The sequence below is a fragment of the Podarcis bocagei genome, assembly GCF_964188305.1.
Source record: "Podarcis bocagei genome assembly, chromosome: 3".
Lineage (NCBI taxonomy): Eukaryota > Metazoa > Chordata > Lepidosauria > Squamata > Lacertidae > Podarcis > Podarcis bocagei.
The window spans coordinates 103,937,526-103,957,681 of NC_138127.1; the positions used below are offsets into that span (position 1 = coordinate 103,937,526).

Here is a 20,156-nt window from a genome sequence, read left to right on the forward strand (position 1 = left end):
TTCCGATACAGGTATGCTATTACTTTAGAAAGCCCTGAGCTCTGTTGGGGAATGGTGATTTATAAAGAGTGCAGGGCTACACAATATTACAATAAAAGAAGATGAGCCTTGCCAAAGGTCTATCTACTTCATCATCCTGTTCTCAGGCTAACCGGATTCCCTGGGGAAGTCTGCAAGTTGGATCAGCTATTGGTACTCAGAGGGATGCCACCTCTGATAACGGGATATTGGACACAGACAACCTGAGTAGCTTCATGGGGTGTGGCACTGGGAAAGGAGAATTGTAGAACTGTAGATTTAGAAGGGATCCAGAGGGTCATCTAGTCCAACCCCCCTCCAATGCAGAAATCTCAACTAAAGCATCCATGTCAGATGTCCATCCAACCATTGCTTCAAAACCTCCACTGAAGGAGAAACCACAGCCTCTCGAGGGAGTTCATTCCACTGCTGAACAGCTCTTACTGTCAGAAAGTTATTCCTGGTGTGTAGTCGTAAGTTCCTTTCCTGTTACTTGAGTCCATTGGCTTGGGTCCGAACCTCCAGATGGTGTCAGATGGTGTCTGGTTGTGGGGGAAGAGCAGTCTGGTAGAAAGCTGAATAGGCTTCTCTTGCAGAACCTCTGCAGGTATCCTTCTTTAAAAAAAATATAATAATAATAATACTAAATAATACAAGGTGTCTGCACTAAAGGCGTGTGCCTGTAGTTTGGCAGACCTCCTACACTCTGGAGAATATGCTGTATTTGCAAATTTCATCTGATTCTATCAAAGAATAGAAAGAATACAATGAAATGTGAAAATGTGAATTTACAAATATAATGTATATGTATCGTTATGTGAAGATTTTATATATGTATTGCAACATTAATAAATAAATAAATAAAACAAGGGGGGGTGGAAATGCCATAGCCATTTATTTATTTATTTTAATGCAGTAGTGAAGGCTTAGTGCTAGGGCATATCCAAAAGCTCCTAGTAGGAAAAACACTGCAGTTATTATTCTGTTAGCTGGCAGGCTTAAATTGAAGGGGTTGGACTAGATGACTACTTAGTTCCACCCCAACTGTATGATTCTATGCCTTGAGAAAGGATGCTTTGGATGTGAAGCATGAGTCAAATCAGACAGATAATTGATAACCTAGGACATATTAACTGGGTTTGCAAAGCGGCGGATTCAGATGCAAACAAACTTTCAAGACCAATGCACATCCTTAATACAGTACATATGCAATATTGCCAGTTGTAACATAATGAAATTGAATTATTAACATTTCAGCTCTGCTCCTTTTTGTTTGTTGCAGAAATAACTTACTTTACAGAGCGTGTGATGTGTATTTCCTTCAAAGGCATGTGTGAATGGAGGAACTGCCCTAGAAGACATTGGCAACTTGGAAAATGCAGTACAGACTGGCTTTGCTGCATGGCGTAAGAATAATGACCTCTCTCTCTCTCTCTCTCTCTCTCTCTCTCTCTCTCTCTCTCTCTCTCTCTCTCACACACACACAAATACATTATTGAAAAATAATTAATGAGTTTAAAATGGGCAAGACAAAGCAATGTTGTCCATAGTTGTTGTTGTTGTTTAGTCATTTAGTCATGTCCGACTCTTCGTGACCCCATGGACCAGAGCACGCCAGGCACTCCTGTCTTCCACTGCCTCCCGCAGTTTGGTCAAACTCATGCTGGTAGCTTCGTGAACACTGTCCAACCATCTCGTCCTCTGTCGTCCCTTTCTCCTTGTGCCCTCCATCTTTCCCAACATCAGGGTCTTTTCCAGGGAGTCTTCTCTTCTCATGAGGTGACCAAAGTATTGGAGCCTCAGCTTCAGGATCTGTCCTTCCAGTGAGCACTCAGGGCTGATTTCCTTCAGAATGGATAGGTTTGATCTTCTTGCAGTCCATGGGACTCTCAAGACTCTCCTCAAGCACCATAATTCAAAAGCTGTCCATAGTGAATGATAATTTTTCTAGTCAAAGAGACTGTGCAGTCTCTTACAGCACTACAAAAATGTGGGAAAGAGCCCTGCAAATCTGAATATGGCAACACATCCATATCATTAGCAGGATCATTTATACCTTCTTCATGAGAACACAAGAATAGCTCTGCTGTGTCAGAAGAAAAGCCCAACGGGTCCAGAATCCTGTTCTCACCATGGGCAGCCATATTTCGGTGGGACTTGCAATTCCCAACAACTGGCATTTAGAGGCATATTATTATTATTATTATTATTATTATTATTAGTAGTAGTAGTAGTAGTAGTAGTAGAACTATTATTAGTACCACTATTATTATAATAATACTAATACTAATAATTTATTATTTGTACCCCGCCCATCTGGCTGGGTTTCCCCAGCCACTCTGGGCGGCTTCCAACAAAGATGAAAAATACACTAAAATGTCACATATTAAAAACTTCCCTGAACAGGGCTGCCTTAAGATGTCTTCTGAATGTCAGGTAGTTGTTTATCGCTTTGAGATCTGATGGGAGGGCGTTCCACAGGGAGGGCGCCACTACCGAGAAGGCCCTCTGCCTGTTCCCTGTAACTTGGCCTCTCGCAGTGAGGGAACTGCCAGAAGGCCCTCGGAGCTGGACCTCAGTGTCCGGGCAGAACGATGGGGGAGGAGACGCTCCTTCAGATATACTGGACCGAGGCCATTTAGGGGTTTAAAGGTCAGCACCAACACTTTGAATTGTGCTCGGAAACGTACTGGGAGCCAATGTAGGTCTTTCAAGACCGGTGTTATATGGTCTCGGCAGCCACTCCCAGTCACCCGTCTAGCTGCCGCATTCTGGATTAGTTGTAGTTTCCTGGTCACCTTCAAAGGTAGCCCCACGTAGAGTGCATTGCAGTAGTCCAAGTGGGAGATAACCAGAGCATGCACCACTCTGGCGAGACAGTCTGCAGGCAGATAGGGTCTCAGCCTACGTACCAGATGGAGCTGGTAAACAGCTGCCCTGGATACTGATTTGACCTCTGCCTCCATGGACAGCTGTGAGTCCAAAATGACTCCCAGGCTGTGCACCTGGTCCTTCAGGGGCACAGTTACCCCATTCAGGACCAGGGAATCCTCCACACCTGCCCGCCTCCGGTCCCCCCAAAACAGTACTTCTGTCTTGTCAGGATTCAACCTCAATCTGTTAGCCGCCATCCATCCTCCAACCGCCTCCAGACACTCACACAGGACCTTCACCGCCTTCACTGGTTCTGATTTAAAAGAGAGGTAGAGCTGGGTATCATCTGCATACTGATGAACACCCAGTCCAAACCTCCTGATGATCTCTCCCAGTGGCTGCATGTAAATGTTGAAAAGCATGGGGGAGAGGACAGAACCCTGAGGCACCCCCAAGTGAGAGCCCAGGGGTCTGAACACTCATCCCCCACCACCAGTTTCTGAACACGGCCCAGGAGAAAGGAGCGGAACCACTGTATGACAGTGCCCCCAGCTCCCAGCCCCTCAAGACAGTCCAGAAGGATGTTACGGTCGATGGTATCAAACGCCGCTGAGAGATCCAGGAGAACTAGGAAACAGCTCTCACCTTTGTCCCTAGCCCGCCGGAGATCATCAACCAGTGCGACCAAGGCAGTTTCAGTCCCATGATGAGCCCTGAATCCCGACTGGAAGGGATCCAAATGGTCCTCTTCTTCCAGGCGTGCCTGGAGTTGTTCAGCAACCACTCGCTCAATCACCTTGCCCAAGAATAGAAGATTTGAGACTGGGCGATAATTGGCCATCGTAGCTGCATCTAAAGATGTTTTTTTAAGAAGCGGTTTAATAACCGCCTCTTTCAGCGGGTCTGGGAAGGCTCCCTCATGGAGGGAAGCATTCACCACCCCACGAAGCCCATCGCCCAGTCCTTCCTGGCTAGCTTTTATAAGCCAGGATGGGCAAGGATCCAGGAGGCAGGTGGTTGGCTTCACTCGTCCAAGCAGCCTGTCCACATCCTCGGAGGTAACAGATTGGAATTGATCCCACACAACTTGACTAGACAGGACTCTAGCACTCTCCCGCCCTGGCCGTGCTCCCACGGTGGAGTCTACTTCTTCCCGAATCTGAGCGATTTTATCTGCAAAAAACTTTGCAAAATCATTGCAGGAGATCATGTGGCCCGTGATGGGCCCCGATGTCGCAGATGGTTCCACTAAATTGTGAACCACCTGAAAAAGTCTCCTGCTGCTGTTTTCTGCAGATGCAATAGAGGCGGCGAAGAAAGTCTTCTTCGCCGTCGCTATCGCCACTTGGTAGGCTCGACGTTGAGGTCTTGTAGCACCCTGCTTGTGGTTAACGCTTAGCTGGAATGAAATATTCAATGCAGCAATAGAGAAATTAAAATAATAATTTATTTGTCGGACAAATAAATGAGAGGCACAGTGGTATATGGTTACCAAGCTCTGGCCTGGCCTCCTGCCATTATGGCCAGCACTTATATTCCCTCAGCCCAGCCCTCTTGCTCCTCCTTTGGCTGCCTCTGTCCAATCAGCCTGCTTGAAATTCCTATTGGCTGTTTGCTAGAACCAATCATAAAAGATACACCCATTTCCTATTGCCTTTTATGGGAGACAGAGAGCTATATTTTCTTCTATTTATAAATGGCAAACAAGTAGCCATTAACCTCGACAAAGCACCTTAATTACCAGGTAACCTTTGCCCCCTGCTGCCCTATTCACTGCAAAGCAGATGGCTAATTGTTCTAATTTTATCTTAAACAGAGGTCAGAGACCTTCACATTCTCACGCATCATCAATGAAAGATCTCCTTCTTTGGAGGTCTTTAAGCAGAGGCCCGACAACCATATGTCAGGAGTGCTCTGATGGTGTTTCCTGCCTGGCAGGGGGCTGGACTCAATGGCCCTTGTGGTCTCTTCCAACTCCACGATTCTATGATTCTATGAAATAAGAATCTAACATAAGAATCTAACATTTCTTACTTTCTAAATCCTTTGCATAATTACATTTAAGCCAATATATTTCATACAAAACATATATAGATTTTTAGTAGAAAAGTAACTTAGAAAACAGAGAATTTTCTCTGAAGCTTCAAAGCAGTTTCAGAGAGCTGCTTTCAGCTACTATTTTTATTTGCCCTTTTTAACCTTTGGCTCAAGTCTCTAATGGGAGACACATGGTAATTAGTGCTTTTACTGCTTAATTGTATTCTGTAGGGTCAGTAACCTTTTGCTCTCAGCCTTTTTATGACCGCAATAAAGCCCTCTGCCCAAGAGCTTGCCAGCTGCCTGCTGGTTTCCTGCCTCGAAAGAAACATTTCTGAATTTAAGCTCATTTTTAGAATACAGGAATCTGATCAAAATATAAGCCTTGATTAAAATGCAGACTATGATCAGATGCCTCAGTCTAACCTGTGTCCGGTCAGATTCAGAATGAGTTATCCGCCACCAGCACTCTAGCCGTCTCAGCGATTGTTTCATTGCCCTCAGATCCCTGGAAAACCATGCAATCTGAGAGGGAGCTTTGGAGCCAAACAGTCAATAGCCCTGGTTAACTCCACATTCCAGCGGGCCACCAGGGAATCGGCTGAAAGGCCATCAACATGGAATAAAACATCCCCTGCCACTCTCTGGAAACCATTTGGATCCATTAAGTGGCGGAGGCGGACCATCCGAATCGGTCCCACCTCCCTGCAGAGGGGAACATTATTATTAGTAGTACTATTATTAGTAATAATAATGGTATTTTTTTTTTATACCCCGCCCTCCCCAGCCAAGACCGGGCTCAGGGCGGCTAACAAGCAATAATAAAAACAAGTTGAAGGAATACAACTTAAAAACAAGATTAAAATACAACATTAAAATATTGAAACATTAAAATATTAAAATGCAGCCTCATCACAGGAGGAGAAAGGAAAAAGGAAAAAGATAGTAGTACATTATTTTAGCACATTATTATTAGTATAATAATAATAATAATAATAATAATAATAATAATAATAATAATAATAATAATAATAATGTAGCATTAATGCAATATTTAATATTTAATATTTAATATTTAATATTTAATATTTAATATTTAATATTTAATATTTAATATTTAATATTTAATATTTAATATTTAATATTTAATATTTAATATTTAATATTTAATATTTAATATTTAATATTTAATATTTAATATTTAATATTTAATATTTAATATTTAATATTTATTATTTAATATTAATCAGGCGGTTACAACATAAAATCACAATCTAAAAACACAAAATGCATAATCAAAAACAAACAATCAAAAACAAACCAATAATCTGCTAGTCCCTGACACATTTTAAAAGGGCATTGGATATCAATCAGCCCAGGGCCTAGTTAAAGAGGAGCATTTTTGCCTGGGGCTAAAGGTGTATTATGAAAGTGCCAGGCACAGTGGCGGAGCTTCATGCTCCGGCACCGGGGGGGGGGGGGAGAGCAGGTGGGGCGGGGCTGGAGCGCATCCTGGGAGTGTGGCATGCTACCCACAGGAGCATGATGCTTGTCCTGGGGGCAGTGCGCCCAGCGTGGGCAGGGGCAGCCACGATGGCATCCCCCCGGGATTGTGCTGCCGGGGGCGGTGTGCTCCCCCCGTACTCCTCTTCCTCTTCCCTGGGGTGAGCATTCCACAAATGAGGAGGCACTGCAGAAAAGGCCCGTTCTCATGTTGCCACCCTCTGGACCTCTCATGGGGGAGGTACACAAATAAGGGCCTCAGAAGATGATCTCAGGGTCTGGGTAGTTTCCTAAGGAAAGAGACAGTCCTTGAGGTATTGTGGTCCTGAGCCATTAAAAGCTTTATAGGTCGAGACCAGCCCTTTGAATTTGGCCCAGAATATAATTAGCAGCCAGTGCAGTCGGACCAGGATCGGTGTAATATGCTCAATCTTTTTTGCCCTGGTGAGCAACCTGAATTTTGCACTAGCTGAAGTATCCGAACCACCTTTGACAAGAGGCTAAATGTAACCATCATGGCTGGTAAGCATTGAGCCTCCATATCTTTGTCTGAACTTTTAAAAAAAACTATACCAGCTGGTGGTAATTATGAATAGGAGAAATCCCATAGGGTCAGTATTCCTAAGTGATCTGCTGCATCTGACCTGGCCCTTGTACATTTCAGGGGTGTTTTGCCACCACACTCCGTGATGAAGGAGGGAATTAAATGGAAGTCAGCAGAGAGAAGGGGAAAGGTAGTGGGATGAAGGGGGGGGGAGGGATCAACAGTAGGTGGACTTTTCAGAATGGAAATAGTGATAACAGTTGCCAACTCGAGACAAGCAAATCGGGAAAGAAAACCAGAGCACATAGGGAGGGGATGCTGTGGGATATGAGCTGGATGGCTCACTTTTTTCCTTGTATTTATGCATATTAATTTCTGATCACCAGACTTTTCAGAGGCACCAGGTGATGGCTAGACATCTCACCTCTGTTTGAGAAATCATCAACTCTAGGTTCAGTGACGCCATTTTCATGTATGCCATCTGCCCTCTTCACGTCCTGAAAGACCAGGAAATGCTTTGAATGCTGTAAATTTGAATGAGAATAAAAATATATTAAGATGAACCAAAGATTTGTTGGCTATTCATTTTTGCTAGAAAGTTATGAGAAAAAGTTGTTGCGTATTCACTAGAACTGGAAAATGAAAAGTTGAAACTAACTTAGTCTGGCAATTTCTGGAAACAATACATGACCGTGAATTTTAGTGTTTATTAGGACCTACCTTCTGAAAAGCACCATCATTCTTGCTTTACATGGCATACAAAATATAATTGGAGTCAACATGGTAGAATTCTAGGCTTCCTTAGCAAAGCCTCTTGCCCAATGACCAACAGAATCCCAGAACTGTAGGGGAATATTCACCTGGTGATTTTGGCCCCAGGCATAACAGGTGCTGAGGGAAATAAAACCTATGGTATGCATTATAAGGAGAAACATAGTGCACTTTTTGCTGATATGCTGAGCTGATCATCTCTAGTGAGGACTGGGACTTGTAGGGAAACAGGTGAATGAGTTGGTAAGATCTGGAGAGCTCTCCCCACTTTTTAATGGTAGATTTTCAAGAGACTTGGTGGGGGATGTATGGTTTGGGGACACCATGCTAGTGATCATGGTGGGGTAAAGTAGATACGTTCATTATTCCTTTGAGTATCAGATGTTGGGTGGACAGTTATGCCCTGCTTGAAGATTTCCAATGGGCATCTGGGCAACCATTCTGAGAACAGCATGCTGGAATAGAAGACCCATTTAAGCAGCCTTTTCTTATGTTCTAACGTTCTGCTTTAGAGAAGAAGTAATTTTTATTTGTTTAGTTTTGAACTCACTCATGCTTTCCTGGTGACTTTCCCCAATATCTTTAGATGTTGAAAAAAGGACTAATTCGTGTATTTTTCATCCCAAACACCCATTGAATCAGTTTAGTGCTAGCATCTTTCTAAGGGACAGTCTAAAAAGAAAGCTATGGGCAGCAGGTACTCTCCTCTGACCACTCCAATGTTAGATAGTTGAAGGGATTAGAGACAATGAGCTGCCACTCCTGCAGTCACTCTTGAGAATTTTTTAAAACTAATACGGAAGGAAAAGGAGGGGTGAAATATAGCACCATTTCCCATTTCCACGAAACAATTAAAAATTCTTCATCTCCCCATAGAAAACACAGAAATGGCCTTTCCTTTTCATCAGCTTGAAATGAGTTAGGTGTAGTGGGTTGGCCAGTTGTCTAAGCAAGGAGTGAGGAACCTGTGGCCCTCAAAATACTAAGAAAACTGAGGGGGTGTTTTTTGTCAAAATATAAAGTGACATAGAAATGAAAGTTGAGATTCTGGCATTGCAGGTGATTGAACTAAATGTCTCTTGGCTATCAGTTCCAACTGGACAGTTTTATGATTCTATGAATTCCAAGAGAGTTTAAACTCAATTGATTCCTGGATAGGAATGATCTGTACACAGGGGAAAATCTATATTATAAAAACAAAGAGCACTTTTAAAAACAAATCAAAGAACAGATAGCATTTGGTCCGATGCACTCCATTGAAATCCTAAATATTTCAATAAAACTCTAATGCTTCTCATGAAGCAAGGTTCATGAGTTCTCTACATTGTAATCTTTGCTTTCAGAATAATGTGGCATCATAACTTCACTTCAGTAACAGATCATTGATTATATCATTCTCTTATAGTTCAAGCAGAAAATCACACGACCTTTCTTTATTACACTCTGCTTGCAATAGAAATGGCCTCCCTCCAACCAAAAATATGCATACATGCAGAGGACCTTAATGATTCAGCCAGGTGGCCGTACAGACCGAGCAGCAGACCGAGCAATCAGGAATCACTATCCAAGGCTTCAAGTCTGGAGCAGTAAGTTCAGAACTGCACGAAAGCTACAAAGATGTTGCAACAAATTCTCCTGCCCCTCCCACCAACCTTTGAATGATGAAGCATAGCACATTCACCCAAGGCACTCTCTTGCCTTGTGGGAATACAATGGCAGCCAGTATTTGCTCTGTTGGGGCAGGTGAGTCTGCTCCCATCTACAAAGGTGTGTGTGTATATTTATAGTGTACAGCCATTGATATAATATGCAATGTTTGTCTGCATTTTTAGCAGAAAGACAAGGTTGTGGGGATAATCTTGATTTCTTGAAAATAAATAAGACCACTCTGATGGATTGAATAGCTCAGTAACTTGCAATCTACAGAGTTCTACCACCTAAAAGACACAGGAGGATGGAGGAACCCCCCCCAAAAAAAACCCTCCTGTTTCACCCTTGGTTTCTACTTCCTAGGTACAAGAAGCTGCTTCACCAAAGATCTGACCTTGACCTATCAAAGCTATGAAGACCTGGAACCTTCTTGTCTTGCTGCTCTTTTCAGATCCAAGTAAGTTCTTTCATCACCTCTGGATAAAAGGAAAACCTATCAAATTTACCCAACAGCCAAGTATTGTGTACAATTGATTGCCAGTTTGTTTCCACTTCCCACTCAAAGTGCTCACAACAGTGTTTAAAGTCTTAAATGACCTAGGCCCCCATCCTCTGGAATATTGTCTCCTTCCTAAGAGAACTTATTGGTTGTTAAGATCAACAAATGGGCCTTCTTGACATTTGGACACCATTGGAAGTTTGGGTTGTGGGGACCTGAGAGAGGACATTCTCTGTGATAGATATAGAATCTGCCCCCCCCCAAGGAAAATATGTACCAAGCTGGGCAGAGGGAACCCCTGTTATACGATGCATATGGCCAAGGTTGAGGTGTGGGAGAAGGTTTTGTAAACAGGCAGAGGGTACCTCTGGTTAGGGTTAGTGGCACCCTCCCTGTAGAATGCCTCTTAATGTTTGATGTTTTGTTATGTTTTTGTATGTGTTCAATGTGGCTAGGAGGGGTAGAAATAATAAAATTAACATTATTAAATCTTATTATATTCTATTTTTGTTTATAAGTAGTATTTTTTTAACAATAATGTTATTATTCATACCTCAGCCACTCTTTTGAATTGTTGTGTGTGCCCCCCTACCCACCATACTAGGGCACTGTATACAGAAAGCACCATTGTATAGTTGTAGGAGAGGTAGAAATAGTGGCTTAGTATTAGGTATTTGGTCTTATTTCATATTGTGAACTACCCTGAGATCCATGGATGTAATAGAGAAAATAATAAAGTAATGAATAGTCCTGTTCCATTTCTTGTTTTTGGTACCATGTGAATAGGCTTTGCTAACATGGTAGACCAGACCATGTGCCAATCCTTTGGGGGCTACTGCAGCCTATCGGAATGCAATGGTAATTTTATGGCTCTCGGAAGGTGTGACCCATCAGAGGAATCGGTTTGCTGCCTTCGGTGAGAACAAGAATCACAAGCATTATATAAATTAATGTGTTCTTAATTAGCAATGTTTCATGTGTCAAAAAGAATGTTTGAGTACAAAATGGTTGTGCTAAAACATTGTTACCTTCAGGAGTGAGTAAAAATCTCTTTCATTACACTACTGTATCAATTCAAATAAATCATGCAGTTGTTTGTATAATGGTTTTAAAAATAAAAGGTTTCACAAACCTATTTGGTGACAGAAAACATAATGATTTAATAAGTGCTCCAATAAACAATATGGAAGAGCATCTATAGTGTCCAGCTCAATTTCAGATCCTACAACTGGCAGGGGAGACCTTGGTGAGGCTGTTACTGTGGCCAGCCCTGTTCACAGTATTTACATAGATATTTGACTGTTGAAAGACCTAGTCCCTAGAAACCCTGAGATCACTCATTGAGTTAATGCTTTTAAGTGTCTTTTGTTGAACTGTGCACCAGATTCGGCCAAATCCCAAGTTGGGTCTATTGAGAGGGATTCCAGTTGAGCGTGCATTGAGGAATCCATGAATTAGGTTAGATGGCCCAGAGGGGTCTAGGGATTTCAGGAGACAGGTCACCAGGCAGGTATGGCGTAGACATCAAGCAGACAAAGTGTAAAAGCGCCATTACCATATGTCCACCAGCTGCATCTTCTCAGTAGAAGGTAGACCCAATGCTGCTTGGCTCTCCTTCCTTTCTGACATCCCACTCCACAGGATCAATGCCTTCTCAACATTAAGAAGCAGAGGCACATGTTGCTTCTTAATGCTCTTTTATAGCAGGGAATGAGCCCAAATTTTGGGAGAAAAGCTTTTCTTAAAAAATAAATAAATCAAAATCTCTGAACCATCTTGTGGTGCTTTGAAAGTGCCTTTCTGCCCCCTAATTTTCATTGTATTTTTGTTACATACTAGAACAAGACACTGAAAAAAATGAGTAAGTGATGAAGAAAAAGAAAGGCATAAGTAGCAGAGAGTTGCAAAATGTAATAACAGCAAACTAATATACCAAATTGTCTTTCTCTGACAGGCGTGAGATGATTCAGGTGGCTCAAGCTCATGGACCCATCGGAAAGCCTTTAAAACCCACAAAGAGGCTTCGTACACCTTCGCAAACCTCCCCGGTAATCCTAAGCCACCCAAACCAAAACCCTATTTCTCTGGGACTCCCTTTTTATAGAAAAAAATAATTCAGCTTGCCATTGAAAAAGATCAGTAAGTCCGATGGTACATGCTATTTGAAAAGATAAATAAAACAAACAAACAAAAAAGCCTACTTGGTTGAATCAAATCACTGATTCTCAGCATCTCCCAGAGAATGGACTGTCAGTTGCAAAACATGACAGATTGGTTTAGCAGCTCTTTGATAGTGTGTGAAGGTGGATGATGTGTGGTGTTTGTGTTTGATAAATTTAGTGAATGTTTCTGTGTGTGTGTGTGAGAGAGAGAGAGAGGGGGGAGGGGAGAAAGAAGAGAGGAAAAGGAGCAGGAGGTGTACCCACCCACTTTGGTTTTGCTCCACCCACTTTTGATGTTGGCCACCTGGACCATTTTCCCCACAGGGGACTCTTTGAAAGACTATTTTAAAAATCCTTAGGAGGTTAAAATGGTGGAGGATGGCTAGGACTGTACCTCAATCTTTAGGGAGTCTAAACCTGCTCCTGTAAGGTAAAATGTTTATTGTCTAGGCAATATTAGAGAGAAGGTGGATCAGACTGTCAAATAACCCTGTAGTGGGGAAGGAGAGCTAGAATTAATGCCAATATATAGTCAGAATCAAGCATGCACTTCCAGAGTTAATGCTAAATACTGTACATAGAATCATAGAATCATAGAATCATAGAATCATAGAATCATAGAGTTGGAAGAGACCACAAGGGCCATCGAGTCCAACCCCCTGCCAAGCAGGAAACACCATCAAAGCACTCCTGACATATGGTTGTCAAGCCTCTGCTTAAAGACCTCCAAAGTAGGAGACTCCACCACACTCCTTGGCAGCAAATTCCACTGCCGAACAGCTCTTACTGTCAGGAAGTTCTTCCTAATGTTTAGGTGGAATCTTCTTTCTTGTAGTTTGGATCCATTGCTCCGTGTCCACTTCTCTGGAGCAGCAGAAAACAACCTTTCTCCCTCCTCTATGTGACATCCTTTTATATATTTGAACATGGCTATCATATCACCCCTTAACCTCCTCTTCTCCAGGCTAAACATGCCCAGCTCCCTTAGCCGTTCCTCATAAGGCATCGTTTCCAGGCCTTTGACCATTTTGGTTGCCCTCCTCTGGACACGTTCCAGTTTGTCAGTGTCCTTCTTGAATTGTGGTGCCCAGAACTGGACACAGTACTCCAGGTGAGGTCTGACCAGAGCAGAATACAGTGGCACTATTACTTCCCTTGATCTAGATGCTATACTCCTATTGATGCAGCCCAGAATTGCATTGGCTTTTTTAGCTGCCGCGTCACACTGTTGGCTCATGTCAAGTTTGTGGTCAACCAAGACTCCTAGATCCTTTTCACATGTACTGCTCTCAAGCCAGGTGTCACCCATCTTGTATTTGTGCCTCTCATTTCCCCCCCCCCCCAAGTGCAATACTTTACATTTCTCCCTGTTAAAATTCATCTTGTTTGTTTTGGCCCAGTTCTCTAATTTGTCAAGGTCGTTTTGAAGTGTGATCCTGTCCTCTGGGGTGTTAGCCACCCCTCCCAGTTTGGTGTCATCTGCAAATTTGATCAGGATGCCCTTGAGTCCATCATCCAAGTCGTTGATAAAGATGTTGAATAAGACCGGGCCCAAGACAGAACCCTGTGGCACCCCACTAGTCACTCTTCTCCAGGATGAAGAGGAACCATTGATGAGCACCCTTTGGGTTCGGTCAGTCAGCCAGTTACAAATCCACTGAGTGGTAGCAGAGTCAAGACCGCATTTTACCAGCTTCTTTACAAGAATATCATGGGGCACCTTGTCAAATGCCTTGCTGAAATCAAGGTAGGCTACATCCACTGCGTTCCCTTCATCTACCAGGCTTGTAATTCTGTCAAAAAACAAGATCAGGTTAGTCTGACATGACTTATTTTTCAGAAATCCATGCTGACTATTGGTAATCACAGCATTCCTTTCTAGGTGTTCACAGACTGTTTGCTTAATGATCTGCTCCAGAATCTTCCCTGGTATTGATGTCAGACTGACTGGGCGGTAATTATTTGGGTCCTCTCTTTTCCCCTTTTTGAAAATAGGGACAATATTTGCCCTCCTCCAGTCTGCCGGGACTTTACTTCTGGTAATTCTCAATTACTTCTGGTAAATGAAAATTTCTATCCCAGTTTTACATAATAAAAACCAAAAACAACCAAATAATCCCCTGCTCCCCAACACATTATAAAAGGGCATTGGATGTCAATCAACCAAAGATCTGGTTAAAGAGGAACATTTCTGTCTGGGGCCTAAAGGTGTATAATGAAGGTGCCAGGCAGACTTCCCTGGGGAGAGCATTCCACAAATGAGGCGGCACTGCAGAGAAGGCCCCTTCTCATGCTGCCACTCTCTGGACCTCTCATGGGGGAGGCACACAAATAAAGACCTCAGACGATAATCTCAGGGTCTGGGTAGGTTCCTATTGAAAGAGGCAGTCCTTGAATTATTGTGGTCCTGAGCGGTTAAAGGCTTTATAAGTTGAAACCAGCACTTTGAATTTGGCCCAGAAAACAATTGGCAGCCAGTGCAGTCAGACCAGGATCGGTGTGATATGCTCAAACTGTCTTCCCCTGGTGAGCAACCTAGCCACTGAATTCTGCACCAGCTGAAGTTTCCAAACCATCTCTGACAAGAGGCTAAATGCAACCATCATGGCTGGTAAGCACTGAGCCTCCATATTGTTGCAAATCCTTCAGAATGAAAGTAAGACACTACGCAGCAATGGAGAAGCTCAGAAAATTTATTCTAAAGTACTTGCTAGTAAGCTGACTCAGAGGAATAATTTCGCAAAGTCTGAGCCCTGAACGCAGGGCGTAGCAAATATATATAGGATTTTTTACATCATAACACGTAAGAGAACATTCAGCAAATTAGAATCTAACAACACTCTTCGTTACCTGGATAAAAACGATAAGGCACATGTTGAATACCGTGATCTCCTTTTATGGCTCATCCTGTACCATGATGACTATGGGAGCAATTCTAGGAATTGACATGGTGTTGACTCTCGAGAGTCGTGTAATCTGTTATCACAAAAATGCATGCCATGAGTCTCAATATATCATTGTTTTTGTTTAGTCGTTTAGTCATGTCTGACTCTCCGTGACCCCATGGACCACAGCACGCCAGGCACTCCTGTCTTCCGCTGCCTCCCACAGTTTGGTCAAACTCATGCTGGTAGCTTCGAGAACACTGTCCAACCATCTCGTCCTATGTCGTCCCCTTCTCCTTGTGCCCTCCATCTTTCCCAACATCAGGGTCTTTTCCAGGCAGTCTTCTCTTCTCATGAGGTGGCCAAAGTATTGGAGCCTCAGCTTCAGGATCTGTCCTTCCAGTGAGCACTCAGGGCTGATTTCCTTGAGAATGGATAGGTTTGATCTTCTTGCAGTCCATGGGACTCTCAAGAGTCTCCTCCAGCACCATAATTCAAAAGCATCAATTCTTCGGCGATCACCCTTCTTTATGGTCCAGCTCTCACTTCCATACATCACTACTGGGAAAACCATAGCTTTAACTATACAGGCCTTTTGTCTAAACTTTTTTTAAAAAAAACAAACAAAACCAGCTAGTGGTAATCATGAATAGGAGAAATTCCATAGCTTCAGTATTCCTAAGTGATTCTGCTGCATCTGAGCTGGCCCTTGTACATTTCAGGCCTGTTTGCCACCACACTCTATGACGAAGGAGGGAATTAAATGGAAGTCAGAAGAGAAGGGGAAAGGTAGTGGGATGAAGGGGAGGGATCAACAGTAGGTGGACTTTTCAGGATGGAAATAGTGATAACAGTTGCCAACTCGAGACAAGCAAATCGGGAAAGAAAACCAGAGCACATAGGGAGGGGGTGCTGTGGGATATGAGCTGGATGGCTCACTTTTTTCATTGTATTTATGCATATTAATTTCTGATCACCAGACTTTTCAGAGGCACCAGGTGATGGCAAGACATCTCACCTCTGTTTGAGAAATCATCAACTCTAGGTTCAGTGACACCATTTTCATGTATGCCATCTGCCCTCTTCACCTCCTGAAAGACCAGAAAATAATATCTGCTTTTGCTAGAAAGTGTTGGGACAAAGCTGATGTGTAGCCACTAGAAATGGAAAAAGAAAAGTTGAAACTAACTTAGTCTGGCAATATCTGGAAACAACACATGACCGTGAAGTTTAGTGTTTATTAGGACCTACCTTCTGAAAAGCACCATCATTCTTGCTTTACATGGCATACAAAATATAACTGGAGTCAACATTGGAGAATTCTAGGCTCCCTTATTAAAGCCTCTTGCCCAATGACCAACAGAATCCCAGAACTGTAGGGGAATATTCACCTGGTGATTTTCGCCCCAGGCATAACAGGTGCTGAGGGAAATAAAACCTATGATGTGCATATAAGGGAAAACATAGTGCACTTTTTGCTGATATGCTGAGCTGATCATCTCTAGTGATGACTGGGACTTGTAGGCAAACAGGTGAATGAGTTGGTAAGATCTGGAGAGCTTTCCCCCTTTTTAATGGTAGACTTTCAAGAGGCTTGGGGGGGGGAGGTATGGTTTGGGGACACCATGCCAGTGATCTTTGTGCAGTACTATAGGTATGTTCAGTATTCCTTTGAGTACCAGTTGTTGGGTGGACAGTTATGCCCTGCTTGCAGATTTCCCATGGGCATCTGGGCAGCCATTGTGAGAACGGCATGCTGGAATAGAAGAGTCATTTAAGCAGCCCTTTCTTATGTACAGAGATTCTGCTTTAGGGAAGAAGAAGGTTTTACTTCTTTTGTTTTGAACTCACTCATGCTTTGCTAGTGACACATTTACCCCTTTATGTTTAGATGTTGGAAAAAGCACTAATTAGTGTATGATTCATCCCAAACACCCAGTGAATGGTGCTATTGCTATAGTGCTAGGATCTTTCTAAGGGGCAGTCTAAAAAGGAAGCTCTGGGCAACAGGAACTGTCCCCTGAGCCCCACCCCACTGTTAGATACAGTTAAAGGGGTAAGAGACAAAGATGCACTATTCCTGCAGCCACTCTTGAGAATTTTTTAAATTTATTGCAGAAGGAAAATAGTTATTATAGAAAGAAAATTTCCCATTCCCAAGAAACAATTCACAATTCTTCCTCTACCCAATGAAAACACAGAAATGGCCATGCCAGTTCACCAGCTCAAAATGAGTTAGATGTAGTGGGTTGGCTAGTTGTCTAAGTTAGGAGTGAGGAACCTATGGACCTCCAAATATTGTTGGACACCAGCACTGATCAACTCCAGTCATCAAAGCCAAAGGGGTGGGATGATGGGAATATTGGAGCCCAGCAATCTCTGCAGGGCTAAAAGTTACCCACCTTTAACATAGCTCTAAAAATGGGTCAATTCCCAGTCTATAAATACACTGAGATTTATTTATTTTTTAAAAAATATGAATTGGCATAGAAATGAAAATTGAGATTCTGGCATTGCAGGTGATTGGACTAAATGTCTCTTGGGGATCCCTTCCAACGGGACAATTTTATGATTCTATGAATTCTAAGAGAGTTAAAACTCAATTGATTCCTGGATAGGAATGATCTGTACACAGGGGAAAATCTATATTATAAAAACAAAGAGCCCTTTTAAAAACAATTCAAAGAACAGATAGCATTTGCTCCGATGCACTCCATTAAAATCCTAATAATTTCAATCTAACTCTAATGCTTCTCATGAAGCAAAGTTCATGAGTTCTGCACATTATAATCTTTGCTTTCAGAATAATGTGGCATCATAACTTCACTTCAGTAACAGATCATTGATTACATAATTCTCTTATAGTTCAAGCAGAAAATCACATGACCTTTCTTTACTATTCTATGCTTGCAGTAGAAATGGCCTCCCTCCTCCCTCCTACCAAAAATATGCATGGATACAGAGGACCTTAATTATTTAGCCAAATAACAGTAGAGGCAGAGCAGCAGACAGAACACTCAGGAATCACTATCCAAGGCTTCTGCTCCACAGCAATAAGTTCAGAACTGGATGGAAGCTACAAAGATGTTGCCACAAATTCTCCTGCCCCTCCCACCAAGCTTTGAATGATGAAGCATAGCTCATTCACCCAAGGCACTCTCTTGCCTTGTGGGAATACAATGGCAACCAGTATTTGCTGTGTTGGGGCAGGTGAGTCTGCTCCCATCTACAAAGGATTATATGCATATTCCTATTGTGCAGCCATTCATATAATATGCAAGGTTCACCTGCATTTTTAGCAGAAAGAGAAATTTGTGGGGATAATCTTGATTTCTTGAAAATAAATAAGCCAACTCTGATGGATTGAACAGCTCAATAACTTGCAATCTACAGAGTTCTACCACCTAAAGGACACAGGAGGATGGAGGAACCCCCCCAAAAACTCCTGTTTCACCCTTGGTTTCTACTTCCTAGGTACAAGAAGCCGCTTCACCAAACATCTGACCTTGACCTATCATAGCTATGAAGACCTGGTACTTTCTTGTCTTGGTGCTCTTTTCAGATCCAAGTAAGTTCTTTCATCACCTCTAGATAAAAGGAAAACCTCCCAGATTTACACTACAACCAAGTATTGTGTACCGTTGATTGCCAGTTCATTTCTAGGTCCAATTTAAAGTGCTCACAACAGTGTTTAAAGTCTTAAATGACCTTGGCCCCAATCATTTAGAATATTGCCTCATTCCAAAGAGACCTTATTGGTTGTTAAGATCAACAGATGGGGCCCTCTTGGCATTTGGACATCACTGGAAGTTTGGGTTGTGGTGGCCCAAGAGAGGACATTCTCTGTGATAGCTATTGAATCTCCCACTCCCACCCTGAAGAAAAGATGTACCAAGCTGGGCAGGGGTCCCCTCTCTCACACTGCACGTGGCCAAGGTTGTGGTGAGGGAGAAGGTTTCGTAAACAGGCAGAATGTGTCTCTGTTAGGGTTAGTGGAACCCTCCCTGTGGAATGCCTTCCCATCAGATGTCAAGGAGATAAAGAACTACAGAACGTTTAGAAGACATCTGAAGGCAGAACTGTATGAAGAAGTTTTTAATGCTTGATGTTTTATTATGTTTATATATGGTACAAAATATCTGGGGCAATCCAGCCAGATGGGAGGGGTATTAATAATAAAATTAGAATTATTAAATTAAATGTTATTTTATTTTCTAATTATTTATTACTAACAACTTATTTTTTAAGAATAATAACAATAATATTATTTATACCCCACCCATCTGGCTGGATTGCCCCAGCCACTCTTGAATTGTTTTGTGTGCCCCCCTTCCACCCACTCAAGGGCACTGTATACAGAATACACCATTGGCAGTTGCATTAGAGGTAGAAAGAGCGGCTTAATATTAGGGATTTTGTATTATTTCATATTGTGAACCACACTGTCACCTTTGGATGTAATAAAGGAAATAATGAATGAATGAATAGTCCTGTTCCATTTGTTGTTTTTGTTTTCATGTGTATAGGTTTTGCTATGATATCACTGCAGGTCCTCTGCCCTATCTTTGGGGGCCACTGCGCCCTCTTGAGGTGCCCGGATGCGTTTGAGGCCATCGACATCTGTAGTGAGAGATGGGTTTGCTGCGTGCGGTGAGAACAAAAATCAAAAGCACTAAATAAATGAATGTGTCATTAATGAGCAATGTTTCATGTGTCAAAAAGAATGTTTGAGTCCAAAATGGTTGTGCTAAAAAGTTGTTACCCTCAGGAGTGAACTACAATCTCTTTCATAACACTACTCATCTATTCGAATAAACTGTGTAGTCGTTTGAAGAATGGTAAAAAATAATAATTCATAAACCTATTTGATGACAAAAAGTATATTTAATAAGTGCTTAAGTAAACAATATGGAAGAGCACCTATAGTGTCCAACTCAATTTCAGATTCTACAACTGCTTTTAAGTGTCTTTTGTTGGACTGTGCACCAGATTTGGCCAAATCCCAAGACAAGTTGGGTCCATTGAGAGGGATTCAGGCTGAGTTTGGGTTGAGAAATCCATGAATCAGGTTGGATGACCCAGAGGGATCCAGGGATGTCAGGGGACAGGTCACCAGGCAGGTATTGGGCAGACTTCAAGCTGACAAAGTGTAAAAGCACCATTACCATATGTCCACCAGCTGCATCTTCTCAGTAGAAGGTAGACCCAATGCT

General features: G+C 42.5%; 1 long non-coding RNA gene across 1 annotated transcript; it reads left to right on the plus strand.

Moving 5' to 3' along the window:
* The first annotated feature begins 548 nt into the window (after positions 1–548).
* On the plus strand, positions 549–19,587 carry LOC308584262. Its single transcript, XR_014006717.1, has 4 exons — positions 549–625; positions 1,301–1,424; positions 18,418–18,511; positions 19,470–19,587. It is a non-coding gene; the product is annotated as an uncharacterized lncRNA (long non-coding RNA).
* The last annotated feature ends 569 nt before the right edge of the window (positions 19,588–20,156 follow it).